The sequence below is a fragment of the Pongo abelii genome, chromosome 7 (genome assembly GCF_028885655.2).
Source record: "Pongo abelii isolate AG06213 chromosome 7, NHGRI_mPonAbe1-v2.0_pri, whole genome shotgun sequence".
In the NCBI taxonomy this organism is placed as follows: Eukaryota; Metazoa; Chordata; class Mammalia; order Primates; family Hominidae; genus Pongo; species Pongo abelii.
Genome location: NC_071992.2, coordinates 21,710 through 33,909, shown reverse-complemented (window position 1 = coordinate 33,909; position 12,200 = coordinate 21,710). Strand labels below are relative to the sequence as shown.

The 12,200-nt window shown below is 44.6% G+C and overlaps 1 long non-coding RNA gene across 1 annotated transcript in view; it reads left to right on the top strand.

The window, feature by feature from the left end:
• LOC129060859 (uncharacterized) overlaps positions 1-12,200 on the top strand; it is a 12,794-nt gene extending 594 nt beyond the window's left edge. The window contains exon 2 of the long non-coding RNA XR_010141036.1: positions 8,553-12,200. This is a non-coding gene — a long non-coding RNA (uncharacterized LOC129060859). The remainder of the gene's footprint in view (positions 1-8,552) is intronic.

Here is a 12,200-nt window from a genome sequence, read left to right as displayed (position 1 = left end):
AGGGTAACGCGGAAGCTGCCATCCAGATCCAACCCCGGGAACGTGGATGTGTCTGTCAGAGCGCACATAACGCTTGGAACGCGGAGGTGACATCGTCAGCCTAATGTTACACCCGTCACACTCATATAATCCCCGGAACACGCATGTGTCCCTCAGAGCACACACCTAACCCCTGGACGCCCGTGACACCGTCAGACTAACGCCACACCCGTCACACTCATATAACCCCCGGAACACGCATGTATCCCTCAGAGTATACATACCGCCCGGGATGCGGACATGGCCTTTGCAGCCCACATGGGAGCGTCTGCGGCTCCGAGGATGGGACCCTCCGGCTCTCACTGGGGCGCTGGGTAACAGCTTCTGCTGGGCTGGGTTTGGGCTGGATTTGGCCTCTGTCATGAAACTTCATGTTGTTTTCTCTCTGCCTTACTGACGTGGTATTGCCACGGTTGTTTTAAAAAGTAGTTTACTTCCCAATAATGTCATACTTCTGGGAAACTTGCAACAGCAGTTAGTATGCCTTCTCCTTTATCTCCGATTCCCCAGCTGTTACTGGTGTGCCAGATTTGCAGCTTCACAAAAAATACCCCCATGTGTTTCACCAAAAGCAGGAATACTCCTCCAGGTGATCCCCAAATAACCCCCAAATTAGGAAATACACGGTTTCTATGTGAAAGTCTATTCCGCAGACCTATTTCACTTCAGTCCCTGCCCTAGGTGGGAGAAAAATGTCTATTTCCATGCGGGCCCAATTTTCCTTTACGGGAACTGTTCCTGAGACTCAGTTTTCTGTTTTTTTTTTTTTTTTTTTTGTGATGGAGTCTCCCTCTGTCACCCAGGCTGGAGTGCAGTGGCGCCATCTCTGCTCATTGCAACCTCTGCCTCCCATGTTCAAGAGGTTCTTCTGCCTCAGCTTCCCAAGTAGCTGTAATTACAGGTACCTATCACCACACCCGGCTAATTTTTTGTATTTTTAGTAGAGATGGGGTTTCACCATGTTGTCCAGGCTGGTCTTGAACTCCTGCCTCAGGTGATCCATTCGCCTCAGCATCCCAGAGTGCTGGGATTACAGGCGTGAGCCACTGCATCCGGCCGACTCTCAGTTTTCACAGCCTTAACAGATGTAAAGAGCAGAGATGACTCCAAGCTGGGTCTGCCCAGCGTTTCCTCCTAAACAGGTGCAGATCCTGTGTTCCTGACAGGAACATCCTGGCCTGTTGCTGCGCTCTCCTCACTGCAGCACACCTGGAGGAGCACCCATCCATACCACCACCACTGGCGATCTCACTTGGAAATGGCAAATATTCATTTACAATCACAAATTTCATCCTGTCAAGCTCAGGATTTCACCAATGGTTTTCCCTGGCCTTAGAACCATGGCCTCCAGACCCCGAGTTCTCCTGCCTGCTGTCCTCTCCCATCCAGTCTGCTACAGCTGCCTGCAGTCCCACTCATGGGGACATGGACTCCCAGGTGTCTTGGGGATTTTATGTGGGTTCCCCCAACCCATTCACCCAGTGTTGACCCTAGTTTTTTAAGGCTTTGTCTAGATAAGTCCTTCAAGTCACAGCAGTTACGATATCTAAAAGTAGAAAAATTAATGTTGATTTTCTAAAGACAAAAAAATAATTCATTATTAGATCGTCTGTGAGATGACCCTCAATTTTTTTTTTTTTTTAGATGCAGTCTCCCTATGTTACCCAGGTTGGAGTGCAGTGGCACGATCTTGACTCACCACAACCTCCACCTCCCAGGTTCAAGCAATTCTCCTGCCTCAGTCTCCTGAGTAGCTGGGACTACAGGCACCTGCCACCATGGCTGGCTAATTTTTGCAGTTTTAGTGGAGTTGGGGTTTCACCATGTTTGCCAGGCTGGTCTTGAACTCCTGACCTCCAGTGATTTGCCTTCCTTGGCTTCCCAAAGTGCTGGGATTACAGGCGTGAGCCACCGTGCCCAGCTGCCCTCAGTTTATAAATCAAGGAAATACTAGTTCTCTGCAACCAAAGTTCATGTTTGAAATAATTATGAAAGAAAAATAAAATCTCATTGCTGAAAGAAAGGTAAATAGCACAATTGATTATTGAAATTGCAGAAGAAGGCTGGGTGCAGTGGCTCACTCCTGTAATCCCAGCACTTCGGGAGGCTGAGGCAGGCAGATCACCTGAGGTCAGGAGTTTCAGACCAGCCTGGATAAGATGGTGAAATCCCATCTCTACTAAAAATACAAAAATTACCCTGGCATGGTGGCACGCACCTGTAGTCCCGGCTACTCGGGAGGCTGAGGCAGGAGAATTGCTTGAACCCGGGAGGTGGAGGCTGCATTGATCCGAGATCGTGCCACTGCACTCCAGCCTGTGTGACAGAGTGAGACTCCGTCTATAAAAAAAAAAAAAAGGAAATTTCAGAAGAATTTACTGGACAGACTGTTACCTTGCTGTATTCTCTAGCCCTGTGTTAGCAGTTACAAGGTATTTTAGGTTTAAACACTTATATTTGAGTCATTTGGTATAGTTAACTATCAAAAAGTCCTGTCCACATCATGACAACCTATATAAAATTTGGAAACCTCTTCATCTATACCATGGAAAATTGGTAAAGTAAATGTAGATATTTAAGCAGATGAATTATTAATATTTAGGTATTGAAATGAGTGAGGGAAAGTAATTATGTCACAGTTCTGGCATGAGACTTGGGGGGGCTCCCTCTGTTGCCTCTTGCTGGATGGCATATTCTTGGCCTGTGGAGACTGAAGGATAAACTGTCACCTTCGTCGGAAACCCTAGTCCAGAAGGAAAGACCTCATTTCAGCATATACCACTTCCTCCCATGCATTTCCTTTTTCTTTTTCTTTTTTTTTTTTGGAGACAAGTCTTGCTCTGTCGCCCAGGCTGGAGTGAAGTGGCCTGATATCGGCTCACTGCAACCTCCATCGCCCAGGTTCAAGCAATTCTTCCTCAGCTTCCTGAGTAGCTGGGATTACAGGTGTGCACCACCACGCTGGCTAATTTTTGTATTTTTTTTTTTAAGGCAGAGTGTCGCTTTTGTTGTTAAGGCTAGAATGCGATGTCATGATCTCAGCTCACTGCAACTTCTGCTTCCCAGGTTCAAGCGATTCTCCTGCCTAGGCCTCCTAAGTAGCTGAGATTACAGGCATGCGCCACCATTCCCAGCCAATTTTGTATTTTTAGTAGAGATGGGGTTTGTCCATGTTGGTCAGGCTAGTCTCGAACTCCTGACCTCAGGTGATCCACCTGCCTCAGCCACCCAAAGTGCTGGGATTACAGGTGTGAGCCACAGAGCCTGGCCCTAATTGTTGTATTTTTACTAGAGAAAAGGTTTCACCATGTTGGCCAGGCTGGTCTCCAGCTCCTGACCTCAAGTGATCCATCTGCCTCAGCCACCCACGGTACTGGGATTACAGGCTTGAGCTATCTTACCTGGCCCTTTTTATTTTTATTTTTGGGACAGGGTGTTGCACTGCTGCCCAGGCTGGAGTGTATTACTGCAATCTCAGCTTACTGCAACCGCCACATTATGGGGTCAAGCAGTCCTTCTTCCTCAGCCTCCCGAGTAGCTGGGACTGCAGCTGTGTGCCACCATGTCTGGCTGATTTTTGTATTAGTAGACATGGGGTTTTGCTGTGTCGTCCTGGCTGCTCTTGAACTCCTGGGCTCCAGTGATCTGCCTGCTTCGGCCTCCTAAAGTGGTGGGATTACAGGCATGAGCCACCTTGCTCAGCCTATTTTTAACTTTTTGAGGAAATACCAAACTATTACAAATAAGCTGCACCATTTTATATTCCGCATACAGTATTTAAGGGTTGTGATTTATCCCTGACCTTGCCAACAGTTGTTATTTTACATTTGTTGGATTATAGCCTTTCTAGTGTGTGTGAAGGAGTATCTGGTTGTGGTTTCAGTTTGGGTGGCCATAATCATAATGATATTGATCATCTTTTCATGTGGTTGTTTTCCATTTGCATGTCTTTTTGGCGAAGTGTGTGTTCAGCTCTTTCTCCATTTGTAATTTGGTGGTGGTTGTTGAGTTATACAAATTTTTTATATATTGTAGTTAACAGACTGTTGTTGGATATATAATGCACAAATGTTTGCTTGTTTTTTGTGGGTTGTTTTTTCACTCTCTCTTTTTATCTTTGGAGACCGAGTCTTGCTCTTTTCCCCAGGCTGGAGTGCAGTGGTGTGGTCTTGGCTCACCGCAACCTCCGCCTCCTGGGTTCATGCAATTTTCCTGCCTCAGCCTCCTGAGTAGCAGCGATTTCAGGCATGGGCCACCATGCCTGGGTAATTTTTTGTATTTTTAGTGGAGATGTGGTTTCTCCATGTTGGTCACACTGGTCTCAAACTCCTGATCTCGGATGATCCACCCGCCTCTGCCTACCAAAGTGCTGTGATTACAGGATTGAGCCACCACGCCTGGCCATTATTTATGTATATTTTTCTTTTTGAGACAGGGTCTTGTGCTGTTGCCCAGGCTGGAGTGCAGTGGTGCCATCTTGGCTTACTGCAACCTCCACATTCTGGGCTCAAGCAGTCCTCGTGTCTCAGCCTTCCTAGTAGCTGGGACTACAGGTGTGTGGCACCATACCCGGCTAATTTTTATATTTTTAGTAGAGACATGGTTTTGCTATGTCGCCTTGGCTGGTCTTGAACTCCTAGACTCTAGTGATCCACCTGCCTCGGCCTCCAAAAGTGCTAGGATTACAGGTGTGAGCCACCATGACAGGTCTTTTCTGTTTGTTTGCTTTGAGACAGAGTCTTGCGCTGTTGCCCAGGCTGGAGTGCAGTGGTGTGACTTCAGCTTACTGCAACCTCCACATTCTGGGCTCAAGCAGTCCTCCTGCTTCAGCCTACCTAGTAGCTGGGACTACAGGTGTGTGACCATGCTCGGCTACTTTTTGTATTTTTAGTAGAGACAGGGTTTTGCTATGTCATTCTTGCTGGACTTGAGCTCCTGGATTCAAGTGATCACCTGCCTCTGCCTCCCAAAGTGCTAGGATTACAGGCATGAGCCACTGTGCCCGGCCTATTTTTAACTTTTTGAAGAAATACTAAACTATGTTACAAATAGTCTGTACCGTTTATGTTCTATATACAGTATTTAAGGGTTGTGATTTCTCTCTGACCTTGCCAACACTTGTTATTTTACATTTGTTGGATTATAGCCTTTATAGTGTGTGTGAAGGAGTATGTGGTTGTGGTTTCAGTTTTGATGGCCATAATGATAATGATATTGATCACCTTCTGATGTGCTTGTTTTCCATTTGCATGTTTTTTGGCAAAGTGTGTATTCAACTCTTTCTCCTTTTTTAATTTGGTGGTTTTTGTTGTTGAGTTATACAAATCCTTTGTATATTGTGGTTAACAGACTGTTAGATATATAACGTGCAAGCAAATATTTTCTTCCCTTCTGTGGGTTGTCTTTTCACTTTTTTTTGTTTGTTTGTTTGAGACGGAGTCTTGCCCTGTTGTGCAGGCTGGAGTGCAGTGGTGTGCTCTTGGCTCACTACAACCTCCGCCTCCTGGGTTCAAGCAGTTCTCCTGCCTCAGCCTCCCGAGTAGCTGGGATTACAGGCATGCGCCACTATGCCTGGCTACTTTTGTATTTTTAGTTGAAGTGGGGTTTGTTCACGTTGTTCAGGCTGGTCTTGAATTCCCGACCTCATGTGATCCTCCTGCCTCAGCCTCCCAAAGTGCTGGGGTTAGAGGCATGAGCCACCATACCGGCCTTTTTTTTTTTTAATTTTTTTTGAGACAGGGTCTTGCACTGTTGCCCAGGCTGGAGTGCAGTGGTTCGATCTTAGCTTACTGCAACCTCCATAATCTGGGCTCAAGCAGTCCTCCCACCTCAGCCTCCCTAGTAGCTGGGACTGAAGCTGTGTGCCACCATGCCTGGCTAATTTTTATATTATTAGGAGAGATGGGGTTTTGCTATGTCATCCTGGCTGGTCTTGAACTCCTGTACTCAAGTGATCCACCTGCCTCAGCCTCCCAAAATGTTGGGATTACAGGTGTGAGGCAGCATGCCCACCTTTTTTGATTTTTATTTTTTGAGACAGGGTCTTGTGCTGTCTACCAGGTTGGAGTGCAGTGGTGCGATCTCAGGTTACTGCAGCCTCCACATTCTGAGCTAAAGCAGTTCTCCTTCTTTAGCCTCCCTAGTAGCTGGGAGTACAGGTGTGTGGCACCATGCCTGGCCAATTTTTGTATTTTTAGTGGAGACGTGGTTTTGCTATGTCCTTCTGGCTGGTCTTGAACTCCTGACCTCAAGTGATGCACCTGCCTCAGCCTCCTAAAGTGCTGGGATTACAGGTGTGAGGCAGCATGCCCACCCTTCTTGATTTTTATTTTTTGAGACAGGGTCTTGCGCTGTCTGCCGGGTTTGAGTGTAGTGGTGTGATCTCAGCTTACTGCAGCCTTCACCTTCTGGGATAAAGCAGTTCTCCTGCCTCAGCCTTCCCAGTAGCTGGGAGTACAGGTGTGTGGCACCATGCCTGGCTAATTTTTGTGTTTTTAGTAGAGATGTGGTTTTGCTATGTCCTTCTGGCTGGTCTTGAATTCCTGACCTCAAGTGATCCACCTGCCTCATCCTCCCAAAGTGCTGGGATTAAAGGCATGAGACGCTGTGCCTGGCCTATTTTTAAATTTTTGAGGAAATACCAAACTGTTACAAATAGGCTGCACCGTTTATATTCCACACACAGTATTTAATGGTTGTGATTTCTCTCTGACGTTGCCAACGCTTGCTATTTTATATTTTTTGGATTATAGCTTTTCTAGTGTGAGTGAAAGGGTATGTGGTTGTGGTTTCAGTTTGGATGGCCATAATGATAATGATATTGATCATCGTTTCATGTGCTTGTTTTCCATTTACATGTCTTTTTGGCAAAGCGAGTGTTCAACTCTTTCTCCATTTGTAATTTGGTTGTTTTTGTTGGGTTATACAAATTCCTTATATATTGTGGTTAACAGACTGTTGTTAGATATATAACGTGTAAATATTTTCTTCCTTTCTGTGGGTTGCCTTTTGATTTTTTTTTTTTAGACTGAGTCTTGCTCTGCTGCCCAGGCTGGAGTTCAGTGGTGTGACATCAGCTCACCGCAACCTCTGACTCCTGGATTCAAGTGATTCTCCTCCTAGCCTCCCGAGTAGCTGAGATTACAGGCATGGGTCACCATGCCCAGCTAATTTTTTGTATTTTTAGTAGAGACTGGATTTGTCCATGTTGATCAGACTGTCTTGGAATCCTGACCACAGGTGATACGCCTGCCTCTGCCTCCCAAAATGCTTGGATTACAGGTGGAGCCACCCTGACTGGCCAATTTTTTTTTTTTTTTTTTTTTCTGAGGCAGGGTCTTGCACTGTTGCCAAGGCTGGAGTGCAGTGGTGCCATCTCTGCTTACTGCACTCTTCACATTCTGTGCTCAAGCAGTCCTCCTTCCTCATTCTCCCTAGTAGCTGTGACTACAGGTGTGTGCCACCATGCATGACTAATTTTTGTATATTTAGTAGAGACGGGGTTTTGCTATGTCCTTCTGGCTGGTCTTGAACTCCTGGACTCAATGGATCCACGTGCCTCGGCCTCCCAAAGTGCTGGGATTACAGACGTGAGCCACCACACTTAGTCTTTTTTTCTTTTTTTTTTTAAGACATGGTCTTGCACTGTTGCCCAGGCTGGAGTGCAGTGGTGCCATCTTGGCTTACTGCAACTTCCACATTCTGGGCTCAAGCGGTCCTCCCGCCTCAGCCTCACTAGTAGCTGGGACTAGAGGTGTGTGGCAGCATGCCTAGCTAATTTTTGTATTTTTAGTGGAGACGGGGTTTTGGCATGTCTTTCTGGCTGGTTTTGAACTCTTGCACTCAAGTGATCTGCCTGCTTCAGCCTCCCAAAGTTCTGGGATTACAGACATGAGTCTCCTTGCCTGTCGTGTTTTTAACTTTTTGTGGAAATACCAAACTATGTTACAAATAGGTTGTTCCATTTTATATTCCACATACAGTATTTAATGGTTGTGATTTCTCTCTGAGCTTGACAACACTTGTTACTTAATATTTGTTGGATTATAGCCTTTCTAGTGTGTGTGAAGGAGTATGTGGTTGTGGTTTCAGTTTGGATGGCCATAATCATAATGATATTGATCATCTTTTCATGTGCTTGTTTTCCATTTGCATGTCTTGTTGGCAAGGTGTGAGTTCAACTCTTTCCCCATTTGTAATTTGGTTGCTTTTGTTGTTTAGTTATACATATTCTGTATATATTGTAGTTAACGGACTGTTGTTAGATATATAATGTGCAAGCAAATATTTTCTTCCTTTGTGTGGGTTGTCTTTTTGATGTCTTTTTTTTTTTTTTTTTTTTTTTTGAGACGGAGTCTTGCTCTGTTGCCCAAGCTGGAGTGCAGTGGCAGGATCTCAGCTCATTGCCACCTCCGCCTCCTGGGTTCAAGCGGTTCTCCTGCCTCAGCCTCCTGAGTAGTTGGGATTACAGGCATGCACCACTACAGCAGGCTAATTTTGTATTTTTATTTCAGACGGTGTTTATCTTGGTCAGGATGGTCTTGAACTCCCGTCCTCAGCTGATCCTTCTGCCTCGACCTCCAGAACTGGGATTACAGGCATGAGCCACCGTGCCCAGCCGTAATGTTTGCATTTTTTGTAGAGACAAGGTTTAGTCATGTTGGCCAGACTGGTCTCCAAGTCCTGACCTCAAGTGGAGGTCAGGAGTGCAACAGGGTCTTGCACTGTTGCCTAGGTTGGAGTGTAGTGGTGCGATCTCAGCTTAATGCAACCTCCACATTCTGGGCTCAAGCAGTCCTCCTGTCTCAGTCTCCCTAGTAGCTGGTACTTCAGCTGTGTGTCACCATTCACAGCTAGTTTTTGTATTATTAGTAGAGATGGTGTTTTGCTATGTCATCCTGGCTGGTCTGGAACTGCTGGACTCAGGTGATCCACCTGCCTCGGCCTACCAAAGGGTTAGGGTTAGGGTTACAGTTAGGGTTGGGGTTGGGGTTAGGGTTGGGGTTAGGGTTAGGGGTTAGGGTTAGGGTTAAAGGTTAGGGGTTAGGGTTAGGGTTAGGGTAGCGTAAATAATTTCACATTATTACTAATAATAAATTATTATTTATATTACACTATTACTTAATGTAAAGGCTATTAAGACATGTTTGTCTTCAAAGAATGGCCTTGGTTTCTGTGAGCAGTTTCTCCTCATGGAAAGATAGTGCTCTCCTGCTCAATCATGGACAAAATGGGCCTCCAGGAGCTACAGGCTGCAGCAGCAGCTTCTCCTCTATATCCTTCATTGCCTCATATTGTTGTTGACTTTGAAACCTTCTTTTGGTCTAGTTTTATCAACAGGGCTAGTATTTCCATGAGGTTCTACTACATACCAGGTTCCAGAAAGCTAAATGCCTTTTGTTTGTTATTATTCTCTGAATACAAATCACAACTCTCTTCTCATTACACACACAACAAAATTTAGCTGAGGGAGATTGAGTGACTTTCCCAGGGTCACACAGCTATTAAGAGCAGAGTCGTGTTTAGATTCATGTGGGAATACTGAACACAGAAATGAACCGACGGAAACATCCTCCATTCCAAAAGCCTACTCAAGCCATTTTTTATTATTTTAAGGAAAATCTTTATGCTAATTTTAAACTCCAAATACTTATGAATGGCAGAGATCTACAGATTTGATTCTGATGTAAGAAATGATGCTCACCAGCTGGTTACTGCTACCACCCCACAACCCTGAGCATACTGGACAAATGTCTAAGCCTCATGGTTAGTGGGGACAATGCTGGTGGAGTCTGAAATTGTCATGTAGTGACTCACTCAAGCTTAGGCAGATTTGGTGATATATGACACAGAGATGCAAAGAAATGCTGTAGCTGACACACACAGGATGGCTCTGGGAGATGCAGAAGGAGCACGTCCCCCAAAATGAAGCTAGACAGACATCTTTAAGGAAGGAGCAAAGGGGCTACATCTTAAAGAATGAAGAAGGGATTTGTCATGAGAGATGGGGCAGGAAGTTCTTGAGAGGCAGAGGGAGAGCATGAGAATGTTAGGAAGGGAGGAGAGATTCTCACACATCTGGGAAGCTGACAATCCATCAGCAAGTCCAGAAGGAAAATAAGGAGGAGGAGCAGAAATAGATGAGGCTGGATATAGAAGCAGGGCTGAAGCTGTATCGATTGTGGTCAAGAGTTGTGATTCTATCTAAACAGAGATTTTTTTTTTTTTTTTTGAGATGGAGTCTTGCTCTGTCGCCCAGGCTGGAATGCAGTGGCATGATCTCAGCTCACTGCAAGCTCCGCCTCCCGGGTTCACACCATTCTCCTGCCTCAGACTGTGGAGTAGCTAGGACTACAGTCACCCACCACCACACCCGGCTAATTTTTTTGTATTTTTAGTAGAGACGGGGTTTCACCAGGTTAGCCAGGATGGTCTCGATCTCCTGGCCTTGTGATCCGCTAACCTCGGCCTTCCAAAGTGCTGGGATTACAGGCGTCAACAACCGTGCCTGGCCACAGAGATCTTTTAAAACAAGAGTCAGCAAATATTCTCTGCTAAGGGCTAAATGTTAAATATTTTAAATTTTCCAAGCCATATGGTCTCTCTCTCAATGACTCAGCTGTTGCATTATACCATGAAAGTAGCCAGATACATTATATAACACATATATGTGGCTGTGTCCCATTACAACTTTACTTACAAACGCAGACTGTGTCAGACATAGTCCATGCATGGTAGTTTGCCACACTTTGTTTTAGAAAGCTCAGGTTTATGATGTGATGGAGAATGCCTACAAGAGCTCTTGTTTTAAATGGTAGAGTGAACATACACTGGAATTCTATACTGCTTGACCCAAGTTCTTGATAGCAAAAGGTAGAAAAGATAGATCGTAAAAACATAGATAGATGATAGGCAGGTAGATAGATGGATGATAGATAAAGAAAATACATAGCTGTTCCAGAAAACAGAAACGGATAATTTCATGAACCAAAAGCAGAGTAATATACTTTAGAAAGGAAGCAGGCCGGAAAACCCACAGTTGCAAAGCAAATAGAATTTCCAACTGCCTCTTGTAGCCCCTTCCTGGAAGTAGTTATAGCCCAGGGTGTTCGATTTCTTCCTCTGTTTTTTGTTTGTTGTTTGCTTTTCTGTGGGGTTTTTGTTGTTGTTGTTTGCTTTTTTTAAAAAAAAAATTCCCTTTCGCTGCTTTTTTGTCACATCAGCCTTTGTCACTTCAAACACTGCAAGTGTTCTTTAAAAAGAATTATATCAACCTTTCAATTAAAATGCAACATGTCTGAAACTTGGTATCTGGAGAGGTGAGATGGACAAAGGAGCCCTTGTTACTGCATGTTTTCATTCTCCAAACTTCACCTTGCACACAGTAGCAGCCAATACATAAAGCCACTTCCTTATGGACTGAAATTCTGAAATCCTTTTATGCCTGGCCTTTCCATCCTTCAAATTCTCCTCTCCCATGCTGTGAATGATTGTATTGGACATTTTTGTTTTAATCTCAGTGATAGGGGAACACAGGTAGCTCTAATATAGCTGTGACCCAGATGCTGCTGTTTCTAGCATGTATTTATTTTGCAGCAAACATTTACATCCATGATTTTTCACTGTCTTTTGAAAATAATTAGGCAATATCTCATCTGAGGTAGGATGTTTCTAGTGGTTGTGTTCTGAGGGAGAAAAACTGATCTGTTCTCTTTCCACTGCATTCTAGGAACAGTAAGAGGACCTTGTGCATGAATAATTTGTTTCCACACTGCAGAGTGGGTAATAAGCAGATTAGTAAAACCAGTTCTGCTTCACTTTAATAACAGCCTCCTCCAACTCATTTTTTCTCAACTTATTTTTCCAGCAGAAGAATCCCAGACTTCTTAGAGAACCCAGTAACTTTTTGCACCTTAAATCTGTGAAATCCTCATGTTTTCTTCTGCCGTATCCATAGTTCAAACAAAGATGAGGCAAAGCTAGATGCATTCCTGAAGGAACCCAAGAAATTCCTCTCTTTCTCTCTCTGGAATGAAATGAATTCTCCAGACCACCAGTTCTAACCTTCAAAAACCAAACCTGTTTGTGAGATCTCCTTCAAATACTACTGTAGACCCCAATGTTTATTCATTAAATTTTTTAAATATTTGTTTTATTTGGAA